Source organism: Rhinolophus sinicus, linkage group LG03, assembly GCF_036562045.2.
Source record: "Rhinolophus sinicus isolate RSC01 linkage group LG03, ASM3656204v1, whole genome shotgun sequence".
NCBI lineage: Eukaryota > Metazoa > Chordata > Mammalia > Chiroptera > Rhinolophidae > Rhinolophus > Rhinolophus sinicus.
This window is the reverse complement of record NC_133753.1, coordinates 132,927,344-132,941,350: the sequence shown is the minus strand read 5'-3', so window position 1 is coordinate 132,941,350 and position 14,007 is coordinate 132,927,344. Positions and strand designations below refer to the sequence as shown.

Genomic DNA, 14,007 nt, shown 5'->3' with positions numbered 1-14,007 from the left:
GTGGTTCAGATAGATACTGTGTATGCAGTGGGTCTGAATCACAGCTGAGGAGCCCTGGGTTTAGGGGAGTCAAATCTTTTACAATGGACTATAAGCAAATCTGTCCTTTGCCTGGGAGGGGGACATTATCTTTATTATCCAGGGAAGTAAAAGAAAAAAAAAAAAAAAATATATATATATATATATATATATATATATGCCCTTTCCCTGGAAATAGACACTAGCTCTATTTTCTTTCTTTTTCTTTTCTTTTAAGTTAAATTTATTGGGGTGACATTGGTTAATAAAATCTTTCGCCTTTTACTAGCGCTATGTTCCTAGGCTGTTTGTTATGAAGACAATTTGGAACAAAAGGCTGTCAGATGCACCAAGCACTGCACTAGGCAGTGGGTGAACACATAGTCTTTCTTCTTAAGGAGCTAACTGACTAGTGATGGGGACCAATACTTAAATAATTCTACTACAATAAAATAAGTGTTAAACAGAGAACTATGACTTAAGAGATGTATCCTGACATGGAAAGTCAAAGAGGACTTTAGATAGGAAGGCCCTTTGGGCTGAGGATTCAAGGAACAAGGGGGCCAAGGTCACATAACAGAAAGTTTGATTTTAATGTACTCTGGATTCGGTCATTAACTAGCTTTATGGCATCCAGCAGCCTGAAATTTAAGTTAATATGCACAATCATCTTAAAAACATAAAAAAATAAACTTTCCCTGTTAGTTTATTGTATTACAATGAAATTCACAAAGGAAAGCTTAAACACTGTAAGATCTCATTCCTAACTAACTCATCACCAATCACTTCCAACACCACACTGTGTAGTGGTCAATGCTATAGACTACATATTTTGAAGCCCTAACCCCACCCAATGTAGTGATATATACAGGTGGGATTAAATTTAGATTAGGTTGTGAGAGTGGGGACTTCATGACGGGATCCATGTCCTTATAAAAGGAAGACACATCTCTCTCCCCACATTCGAGCATGGAGGAATGGCCATTGAGCACACAGCACACAAGCCAGTCAAGAGGCCCTTCCAGGACCTGAATCTATTGGCACCTTGTTCTTGGACGTCCCACCTCCAGAACAGTCCCAGCCACAACATTACAGTCTGTGGTATTTTGTTACAGTAGCCAGAGCTGACGAAGACAGTCAATAAGTCTGCATAGTAAGGGCATTGAAACATATTGAATCCTGAGTAAAATCCTGAATTTGAAATGGTTTATCTAACATAATGGTTTTCACATTTGGTTCGATAATTATTCATAAAATATATTTCACATTTTTCTTTATTTTATTATTTTTAACTCATCACTTTAACTTGATTTGATTTTGAAAAATAAATCATACACTTCACCTCACTGGAGACCAGATTGCAATGTACTGTTAATGCTTTTAAGATTTCTACCACCTTTGTGAGTTCTACCAGAAAGCTGAGGCACTAAATCTGTTAAATATCTTTTAATGTTTTGACATTAAAGATACTAGATAAGTGCAGTGTACTAACTTGATATTACTATTTATGCTATGTTACTAAGTTGGAAAAGGAATCATTTAAAAATTCACTGTAAGCCTGCTACCATTGAGATTAAGAATGATATTTCAAAATAATAATTCATGGCTCATTTCTGTCTCTAAGTACAAAATTTGAAACTTCAGTCTAATTAGAAAATAGCATCATCATTCTTACAAACAATCCACAACCTGAGTTGTGATTATTTCTTCCTATCTTTGCAGTTCTTTCCTGTTATAGCTTTCTTTCCCTTACAACATTGTGCTTCCACCTGTGGAGCTTTTTCTGAAAAGAAGTGTCAATCCTAATCAGGTCTAAATTCTCCTTGGTAACATATATTGTATTAAATTTGAGGTGGACAGGAGAGGAGGAATCTCATTTCTAATAGAACAGACACCCGCCAGTCAGTTACCTAAATATAACTATCGTGTGGCTTTAAGCCATGGAGAAATCTTTCTACTTACTTTAGAAATTAAAAAAAAAAAAAAAAAAGTTTAATGAAATTAGTTCAGGTGACAATAGTTAGTAAAATTACACAGGTTTCAAGAGTACAATTCTGTAATACTCATACATCATCTATATACTATCACATTGTGTTCACTACCCAGAGTCAGTTCTTCCATCACCATATCTTTGACCCCTTTTACCTCTTCTAGAATCCCCTCTTCCCCCTTATCCCCTGGTAACCACTGAACTATTGTCTGAAATTCAAAACATTTTAGTGAGAAAAATAATTTTCAAGTACTTATTTTGGTAATGGCATATTTGAATCACTTTCTTTTTTTTAATTAAAGTGTATTGGGTTGACAATTGTTAGTAAAGTTACATAGATTTCAGGTGTACAATTCTGTATTACATCATCTATAAAGCCCATTGTGTGTTCACCACCCTGAATCACTTTCAATGACACATTTACCACTGAGGATTTTCTTTCATGTCTTTCTTCTTCTTTTTTACTTTTTATTGGAAATTTCAAGTGCTAATGATGTTCCCTGGACAATATTCTATTTCATGTATTTTGTAAAAGGTATATGCAAATATAGAGATTGCATATGTTCCCCTTTTAACTTTAGGGGAAAGCTTCGGAGTTTAAAAAAAAAAATCTTCAATTGTTTTATTATCATCCTCTTTTCAACTAAACCCATTAAATATATATATGAATCAGTTTGAGGGTAGAAAGGATTTTTGACTACATACAATGCAATATGACACTATACAGTTAATTTGGGTTTTAGCTTCATTATGTAGAAATGACAGTCTAGGCCTGATATTCAATTCAGGAGCAGCCAATAAAACAATTATTGGATCTCACTCTTACAGCAATCTGAGCAGATATATAAATTCTGTGACAACATAAGCAATGTATTATAATATTGAACACATGACTCATGACACTTTAGCAATCATAATTTTTTTTATCCTTAATTGAAGAGGCAGGGATTTCTTTTTTATATTAACACAAAAGACGACACGGGATATTTACACATAGTTAGGATAAATGTAATTATCATCTATAAAAAAACACTAGACTCTCTTTATGACTTATTTTGAAATAATATTAGATTCATAAGAAGTTACAAAGATAGCACACACAGATGTCCCATGTACACTTTACCCTTTTTCCCCTATGGCTACATCTTCCATTATTATAAAAAAATATCAAATCAGAAAATTGATATTGGTACAATGATTGTTTAAAATTTTATACCATTTATCGTAAATGTTAGTCATGTAACCCTCAATATAATCAAGATACAGTTCTATTCCTTCAATGCAAAGATCCCCCTCATGCTAACCCTTTATAGTCACTTTCATTTTCTTCATCCTTGCCATCTATAGTGGGTTGAATAGCATCCCTCAAAAAATCATTCTACCCAAAACTTCAGAATGTGATGCTATTTGGACATAGGGTCCAAATTTTCAGAAAGAGTTAAGGATGTTGCGATAAAAATCATCCTATATTTACGGTAGAACCTAAATTCAACGACTGTTGCCCTCATAAGAAGAAGAGAGGACACACAAAAACACAGAGAAGAAGGCCATGTGAAGAAAGAGACAGAACTTGGAGTGATGCAGCAGCAAGTCCAGAAATGCCAAGGGTTGTCAGCAGCTCCTAGAAGCTAGGAGAGGCATGGAACAATTTCTTTCTCAAAATCTCCAGTGGGAACCATGCTGACAACTTGATTTCAGACTTCTAGCCTCCAGAAATGTGAGAATAAATTTTTGTTGTTTTAAGCTACCTGGTCTGTGGTACTTTGTTACAGTAACTTTAAGAATCTAAATACACCATCTTTAAATCTTGACTACTACTAACATGTTCTCTATCTCTGTAATTTTGTCATTTATAGAATGTTATACGAATAGAATCAAACAGTATGTAACCTTGTGAAATAGGCTTCTTCACTCAGAATAATACCCTTGAGATCCATCCATGTTGCTGCATGTATCAACAGGCAATTCCCTTTTATTGCAGAGTAGTATTCCATAGTGTAACGGTAGCAGTGGTTGTTGAATCATTCACCTGTCTATGGACATTTTGATTGCTTCTAGCTTTTGGCTATTACAAATAGTTGCTGTGAACATTCACAGACAGGTTTTTGTGTGCTTTAATTTCTGTGGAATAACTGTCCAAACATGTGACTGCTGGGTCATATGGCAAGTGTATGTTTAGCAGTTTTTTAATGAAACTGCCAAATTATTTTTCAACCTGACTTTAGTATTTTATATTCTGACCAGCAATGCATAAGAGATGCAGTTTCTCTGCATCCTTGCCAGCATTTGGTATTGTCATTATGTTTTATTTTAGTTGATGTAACAGATATGTAATGGTATCTCTTCATGGTCTTAATTTGCATTTCCCTAATGGCTAGTGATATTGAACATTCTTTCATGTACTTATTTGCCATCTGTATATCCTCTTCAGTAAAATGTTTCTTCATGGCTTTTACCCATTATCTAACTGACTTGCTTTTGTTTTTTTATGTTTCTTCTCTGTGTTTTTATTTTTTTGTTGTTATTTATTTGTTTTTCTTTAAGAGTCATAAGACAAAGGTGGAGAAAAAAGGGTAAAATAAGTCCTCAGGATCTAAGGACAGTGGTGATTTATCTGAATTTATTTTGCCTCATATATACATATATATATATATATATATATATATATATATATATATATATATATATATATATATATATATATAAACAGACTACATAGCTGGGTACTAGTGAAGGCACTAATCCAGAAACACTAATCAGGTGAATAACAAAAAAAAATTAAATTAAAACGAAAACAAAAAACAAACCTGAAAAACTTTTCTTTCTAGTCAAAGGACCAGAAAAAGGGCAGGCTAGCAAGACAGAAGACTTTTAACAATTACCACTCTACTTTAGGCAAGCACCAAAGTAAACACTGCGGCTCCACCACTAGCCCCCCAGGAAGTCTAAATAAAGAGCACACATATCCACAGTAATCAGACTGTAATGTCACACTCCAAATTTCCTACCAGGTGGTATCAGAGTACGGAGCTGGGACTTTCATCCCAAATGAGTGGCAACAAGCCCCTAGTGTGATGTCAGTGGAGACCACATGGGGAAACTATACTTCTACCCCACGTGTCAGTGGGGAGGTGTCCTTCCTTTCTTCATAAGAGTAGTTTCAGAGGAGGCCTAGGGAAATCAGGATCTCCACCACTGCTCAGCAGGAATGATGTGACCTCCTCCTTTCAGACATGATACTATTAGCAGAGGTCTAGCCGGGAGCCTAACCTAGCAATCCAGCACCGCAACCTGTCTAGCCATCTGCCCAGCCATGAAGAGGAGTCCCTTTGTGCCCAACCCTGGATGTCAGGGGACGACAGTGGAAAACCTGGAAGCTAACCACATGCAGCAGAAATGAGAAAATGTCCTTATCTCCTACAACTCACAATCATGTCACAGGAGCCCTGCTGAAACACAAGATTTAAATAATATCTACAGTCGTCAAATGTACAGGTTTGGATAGAATATCACTCATCATGCCAAGAATAAGGAAAATCTCAACTTCAATGAGGAAAGATAATCAATGGACGGCAACAATTTGATGATACCAACATATCACTTATATGTGGAATCTAAAAAGGCCAAACTCATGGAAACAGAGACCAGAGTGCCAGATATAAGAGGCTGGGGTGGGGAAAAGAGAGATGAGTTGGTAAAAGGCTAAAAGAAAAAAAAGAACAACACAAAAAACAAAGTGGTTCATCAAGACATTCTCAGGTAAAGAAAACCTAAGAGAAAATTTTGCCAATAGACTTGCCTTAAAGGTATGTTTGAAAAAAAAAAAAAGTATCTAAATAGTAAGAAATAGTACTAGAATAAAACTGGCAACAATAGAAAGAAAGAATAAGGAAAAGAGCAAAGTATGGGTAAACATAATAGACATTCTTCCTCTTTTTAAGTTTTCTAAATTATTTTTGATAATTGAAGCAAAAATTATAATACTCTAACGCATATCTTAATATATGTAAAAAAAACATTTAACACAATTAGATTCTAGATGGAGGAGGATAAAAGGACATAAGAAAGGTAACGTTTGTACACTTCACTTGAATTTTTAAAATGTTGACTCCAGTAGACCTTGATAGGTTTTGTATATATTATGTAATACCAAGAGTAACTGATGAAATATACATGTAAATAGAGATACACATAAAACATCATAGATCAAAATGAAAAAGAAAATCAAAATGGAATTCTGAGCAAATGTTCCACAGGGATGTAGAAAAATATAAGCAAAGAAAAACAATGAATAGAGAGCACAAACAGAAAACAAAACAAAATGGCAGGTTTTAGCCTAAACCTATGAAAAACTACATTAAAATAAACTATGTAAAAATCAAAATTAAAAGGTGGACATTAACAAAATAGATTTTAAAATAAGATCCAATCATATGTCTACAATACAGTTTCTTCAAATATAATGATGGAGTCTGAAAATAAAAGGATGAAAAAAAGCTATACCCCACAATCATTAATCAAATTAAGTAGCAATAGGTATATATTTTTTTACCAGCTAAAATGGATTTCTAAACAAAGAAAATTACTGATATATAATTACATAATGATAAAAAGATTAATTCACACATAACAATCCTAAATGTTTATGCACCAAACCACAGTACTGAAAAATACATGAAGCAAAAACAGATAGAACTGAAAGCAGAAAGAAACTAGTCCACAGTTATATTTGGAGACTTCAAAACTCTTCTCTCAACAATTGATAGAAAAAATAAACAGAAAACCAGCAAGGGTATGGAATAACTCAATAATACCACCAAAAAACAGGATCTAATCATCTTGATAGAACATTCAAATCAATAGCACAAGGATACATATTCTTCACAAGGACTCAAGAAACAAATGCCAAGATAGATCATATACTGAGCCATAAAATAAACCTCAGCAAAGTAAAAAAAATAAAATAAAATGATACAGAATTTGTTCTTTGACCTCAATGGAATCAAACTAGAAATCAATAACACAAAGATAAAAGGAAAATCTTTAATCACTTGGAAACTAACAACACACATCGACGTAAGTAATCCAAAGATAAAAGACTAAAGAAAAAAAATTAAATACATGGAACTAATTGAAAATGAAAATATAACATATCAATATTTGTTGGAGGCAGCTAAAGTAATTCTGAGAAGAAAATGGATAGCATGAAATACATTAGAAAAGAGGAAAATCTCAAAAATCTAAGCCACTCAAACTAGAAAAAAAAGAAATTAAAAATATAAGGCAAGTGGAGGGAAGAAAATAATAAGAACAGAAAAGCAATGGGATTGAAAAGAAATAGGCAATAAAGAAAATCAATAAAAGAGAAGATATCAGTACAGACCCTACACAAAACAAAAGCATAATAAGGTAATACTATAACTACTCCATTTGGCTACTTAGATGTAATGGACCAATTCCTGGAAAAGTACCAACTACCACAACGGACCTCATCTGAAACAGATAATTTGAATAGCACTGTAACTATTCAGAAAACTGAACTTTTAATTTAAAAACTCAAAAAAGAAATCTCCAGGACCAGGTGGTTTCACTGGCAAAATCCATTAGTCATTTGAAGAAGAATGGACATCTATTCTACACAATCTCCTCCAAAATAAAAGGGGAAAAACTTTCCTACTCATTTTATAAAACCAGTAGTATTTATCAAAACCAGAGAAAGAAAATACATAAAAAGTACAGACCATATGCTTCATAAATCTAGATTATTAACAAAAGACAACTAGTAAATATAATTCAGTACATATAAACAAATTATAAATCATGACTAACTAGTGTTTATTCCAAGTATGCAAAGCTAGTTCAAAATTGAAAAAGTAATTAATGTAATGCATTATATCAACAGGACAAAGAAGAAAAATTACATGATAATACCAACTGATGCAAACAAAGCATTGGAAAATAATCAACACCCATTCACAATAAAAACTGTCAGAAAAATAAGGACGTAGAAGGACTTCCACAAATTGATACAGAAATCTACAAAAAACATACAGCAAATATCACACTTAGTTATGAAAGAATGAAACATTCCCACCAAAGATCAGGAACAAGGTAAGGGAGTCCACAATCATCACTGCCCTTCAGCATGGTTCTGTAAGTTAAATTTGCACAGTAAGGCAAGAAGAGGAAACAAAAGGCATAAGAATTAGGAAAGATAAACCTCTCCCTGTTTGCAGATAATATATCTGTATAAGAAATTCCGAAGAATCTATAAACAAATTCCTAGAACTAAAGTGAATTCAGCAAAGTCTCAGTATACAAGATCACACCAAAAACAAACAAATGAACAAACAAACTACTGAATTTCTATATCCTAGAAAGGTATACTTAGAAATTCAAATCAAAAGTACAATTCCATTGTAGTTGGGGGCACGAGGCATGTAAGGAGTGAACTGACGCACCACAAATGTCCCAGAAAACGGTTCCCAGAAGACCAGTGTGGAGCCTCCCACAACCTCAATGAGGGCCGGCACCGGATCACAGAGCTCTCTAGCACGCATGTACGCAAGGGTCTTCCCGCACCTGATCGCAAGACCCCAAAGGCCTGGCTAGATGACGCCTCACCTGACAGCCAGGTGGAGCCAATCAGAGTGCAGCTGTGTGGATTCAGGCACTGCTTGGCATCCGTTCCTCTTCCTGCTGGCATCTCCGCTCCCAAAGCACGTACTTTCTTGTTGAAAATTGCGAAGTGCTAATTAAATAAGATCTAAATAAATTGAGAGAAATAATATTTAAATGGATTGAAAGATTCAACAAGGGAAAAGTCAAGCATCCTCAAATTGGTATAGTTTTAATGCAATTCTTATAAAGATTCCATCAAATTTTCATGTAAATAGAGACAAGATCATTCTAAAATGCATAAGATAACTAGAATATCAAAACAGTTTTGAAAAAGAATAAATTAGGAAGATGATTCTACCTGACCTCAAGACTTACATAGCCACAATAACCAAGACCATGGTGGTGTCCGAGGGATAGAGGCAAAGATCAATGAACCAGAAACAGCCCCACATATGTATAGCCACATATGTATAGCCAGCTAATTTTTGACAAAGTTACAAAAGCATTTTAATGAAAAAAGAAAAGCAATTGTCTTTTCAACAAATGGTCCCGCAGCATTAGATATGCATAGGAAAAAACCATGTACCTCAAAATGCATCATAGATTCAAATGTGTAACATAACACTATGAAACTTCTAGAAGATAACATAGGAGAAAATCTCCTGGATCTAGAGGTTGATGTACACTTCCTATCTAGACAGTACACCAAAGGAAGAATATATAAATGAAACAAACAAACAAACAAGTCAATAAACTGGTTGTCATACAGGGTCTCTGCTCCCACACCCCGCACAAGAACGCAGTATATGGTGAGGCCAAAAAGGAACACCAACGGAACCATCGATAGGGGAGTCATACCACTATATTCTTGCTGGCGGCTGGGTTCCTGGAGATACAGGAAGCAGGAGCCACGGGATCCACAATGTGCCTTGAGCTTTTCTGCCAAACAACCCACCCACCAACCCCCCAATGGAGCCACCACAGTTATATCAATGGCTCAAGGCTAACCAGTAACAGCTGATGGCCAACTAGTCACAGCTGATGGCCATCTACTACCTGAGCCAGCACCTTTCCATGTGAGGTGGAGAGCCTGGAAACTGCTCCCTGGGACTCTGTCCCCACACTGGACTTCATCAAATCTAAAAACTTTTTTTTTTTTTTTCTTTCTGTGAAATACCTGATTAAGAGATGAAAACACAAACTTCAGACTTGGAAATAAAATACTTGCAAACCTTATATCTGGCAAAAGACTCATATCTCAAATATATAAATAAATATAGACCCTTGTTTACATCTCTTTTTATAGCATAGTATAGTCTATTAGGTTGGTGCAAAAGTTATTGTGGTTTTTACAATTATTTTTAACCTTTTAAACCCCAATCATTTTTGCACCAACCTAATAAATCTTTGTCAAAACTAATCACCTAATTAGATCATCCATGATACAAATGTACTATTTTTATATGAATGCAATGGGAAGTGACCTTCAGGAAGAAGTCCAGAAAATGGATATTTTTAGTCTCCTGCGACTAACAAGGAGGCAAAAGAACCATTTATTTAACTAAAATGTTAAACCATATTTTATGCCCAGGAGTGTGGACATGTTGTAGCTCAATAGTTTTGTAATATTGTCATATATAAAGAATGCACACACATCTACTATTCATTCCCTGAAAAAGCCTAGACTAGTAGAGTCTGTTCTGTATCTTTCATTTTCCCCGTACAACTCTTAAGTCTTTGAGACAATGACTTACTACACATTTCATGATTTATTTATTTACTTTTTTTTAGTTTCAGGTGTACAAAACAATGTGCTAGTTAGACATTTATCATTTATACCCCTCACAAAGTGATAACCCCCTCCCCCAATCTACTACCCCTCTGACATTGCATACAGCTGTTACATTCCCACTGTCTCTATTCCTAATGCTATACTCCACCGCTTGTGACTATATATATATATTACACATATAATTATAGTTGACATTCATTATTATTCAGCTTCAGGTGTACAGTGCAGTGATCAGACATCCCTGAAGTGGTCTCTCTAATAAGACAAGTGTCCATTGGATACCCTACAACATTTTTACAACATTATTGATTATATTCCCCAGTATTCCCCAAACTGACTTTTGCATCCCCGTGACAATCTTGTGGTTACCAATTGTGCTTTCTAATCCCCTCACCTTCTCCCTCATCCCCACTTCTCCTCCCATCTAGCAATCCTCAGTTTTACCTCTATATCTCTGAGACTGTTTCTGATTAGTTCATTCATTTATTCTTTTCTTTAGATTCCACATATAAGTGAGATCATATGGTATTTGTCTTTCTCTGTCTGACTTATTTCACTTAGCATAATGTTCTCTAGGTTCATCCACATCGTTGCAAATAGTAAGATTTCATTCTTCTTTATGGCTGTGTAATACTCCATTGTATAAATGTACCACTGTTTCTTAATCAAGTCATCTACTGATGGGCATTTCAGTTGTTTCCATGTCTTGGCTATCGTGTATAGTGCTGCAATAAACATAGGGGTGCATAACTTTTTTCGAATTAGTGTTTTAGATTTATCTGGATAGATACCTAGGAGTGGAATTGCTGGGTCATAAAGTAGTTCTATTTCCAGTTTTTTGAGATACCTCCATACTGATTTCCATAGTGGCTGCACCAATCTGCAATCGCACCAGCAGTGCACGAGGGTTCCCGTTTCTCCACATCCTCGCCAGCACATGTTGTTTGTTGATTTATTGATGATAGTCATTTTTGACTGGGGTGAGGTAGTAGTATTTCATTGTGGTTTTCATTTGCATTTCTCTAATGATTAGTGAGGTTGAGCATTTTTTCATATGTTTGCCATCTGTATGTCCTCTTTAGAAAAATGTATCTTCATGTCCTCAGCCCAGTTTTTAATTGGGTTGTTTGTTTTTTTGGAGTTGCATAGAATGAGTTTTTTTTATAAAGTTTGGATATTAACCCCTTATCAGAGACACAATTCACAAATATCTTCTCCCATTCAGTAGGGTCCCTTTTTGTTTTATTGGTGATTTCTTTTGATTAAGAGTTTAGCTAGCTTCTATCACGAAGTTTTAAAATAGATAGGCAGGAATTATCCATGGTTTATATAGAAAACAGAGCTTTGGAAATTCAGGACCAGTGTATGGGAAGGATTGATTGTAAAGGACAGTGAAGGAACTTTTTGAGATGATTTAAAATTTCTATATCATAATCATAATGGCATATACATGACTCTATGTATTTGTCAATGCTTATCAAATGTTTAAAGCAATGTTCTATCAAGTATTGGGCTTTCATAGTAATTCTGAAAACCTCTCCACATGCTCTCAACACTGAGAGCAATTCACCAGCAGTAGTTTATTTGTTTGTTTGTTTTTCATGGAGTTTATTTTGTTTAACTGTGTAAAGATTTTTTTATTTTGTGGCTGTTATTATTATTATTATTATTATTATTATTTTGGGGAATATTGGGGAATGGAGTGTTTCTCCAGCTCCAAGGAGAAACATCGGCTCCAAGTTGTTGTCCTTCAATCTAGTTGTGGAGGGTGACGCTCAGCTCCAAGTCCAGTTGCCGTTTTCAATCTTAGTTGCGGGGGCGCAGCCCACCATCCCACGTGGGAATTGAACTGGCAACCTTGTTGTTGAGAGCTCGTGCTCTAACCAACTGAGCCATCTGGCCTCCCCTCACCAGCAGTTCTTTTGATCTTGGATAATTCATCATCGATAATATGTCTTCCCTCATCTTATATGTCTTCCCTCATCTATTAGTCATTTGATACAACCCCCTCCAGACTCTTTTTCCTGGGGTCTCACTATTTACTCCAACAAATTCTAAGAGCAAAAAGAGTTACCTCTTGTTTTGCCATCGGAGCATGAGGCTCAAGCCACAACCTCTGGCCTTCCAATTCCTCAAGTGTATCCCAACCATATCTTCCAAACTGAAGAGGACAAACTCTCTAAGATGTTCCATTGAAACCCTCCTCAAATGACCTGAAGTTAGGAGAAGGATTCTCCCACCCTTCCACCATATTTACAGTAGTCTTCAAAGACATAATTTTTCCAATATAGAGATCTCGTATTGTCTGGACGTAAGTTATAAAATCAGTTCTTGGTTATCTTTGCTGTAAGTCTTATTTATGTGATCTAACATCTCATTTTGGAATATAAGAGAATTTGTCCTCCTTTGCTGGAGCTTTAGTCAATACTGATATCATAAAGTTTTCCATTGTAATATTTTATTATATTTTAGAAAAAAACAAATACAATAAAAATTCAAAAATTAAAAAAATATATAAAAAGTGTTTTCATCCCATCCCATACCTTTAAATCTTCCTCCCCATATATAACCACTTTTAATGATTTCTCATGTTATATATTTACAGGTATACACAAATGAGTAAAATACAAATAAGGATATATGTTATGCATCATACATTATTTTGAAACATGCTTTCTTCACTCAAGGATTTATTTAGCCATTTTTTTAATCTCAGTTTTTAGTGGTTGTATGGTATTTCCATGTGTGACTATAATTGCTCCCCTATTATAGGTTATTAACATTTTTTCAGTTATTTAATATAATAAACACTGCAGCAATGAGTAATTTTTTAAGTATTTTCAAGAACATATAGATTTATTTAATGATAAAAAAATCTAGAATAAAAATTGTTACAGCAAAGGATACTGTGATTATATATTTTGTTAGATATTGCCAAGCTGTTCTCCAAACAAACTTATCAGACCAATTTACATTTACAGCAATGGGAAATAACAGTTTCCCTACACTCTTGGAATAATGTGTGATCAAACATTGGACTTTAACAATGTGATAGAAGGAAAGTAATAGCTTATGTTCATTTTAATACAGATCATGTCCTTTTTGTATTTTCTATTTAGGTGTTAGTTTTGTGTGTTTTGTTTTGTTTTTCTCTTTGGAAGATTTGTTCAAATTCTGGTTAGTATATTAAGTCTAGGAGTTATACCAATATTTTGCCTCCATTTTGTATTTATAATTTCATGGTGTTTTTGCTTTGCAGTAATTTTTATGTCCTGTTTTTCAATATTTGTTCACAGATTCTTGAAATTACACCTTGCTTATAAATGTTATTTCCACTATAAAATACTTTTGGTTTTAAGGTTTATGCATAGATATTTAATTTTCTAAATCACTGTTCTGTTACCTTAAGAAGTACTAAAACTCTACTGAGAGACATTCTTGCTCCATTCATTGCATATATAGCTAACGAATACCTGAGAGAAATAAACTTTGGAAAAATCTACATTTATGGGTAAGATAAAGGTCTTTCTCTAAGCTGTAGATTCCTGACTCAATTCTCCTTAAATTTTAAACTACTACAGAAAAG

General features: G+C 34.5%; 1 long non-coding RNA gene across 1 annotated transcript in view; it reads right to left on the bottom strand.

The window, feature by feature from the left end:
- Window positions 1–14,007, bottom strand: part of LOC141570679 (uncharacterized) — a 208,712-nt gene that overhangs the window by 56,357 nt on the left and 138,348 nt on the right. The window contains exon 3 of the long non-coding RNA XR_012494979.1: window positions 8,633–8,774. This is a non-coding gene — a long non-coding RNA (uncharacterized LOC141570679). The remainder of the gene's footprint in view (window positions 1–8,632; window positions 8,775–14,007) is intronic.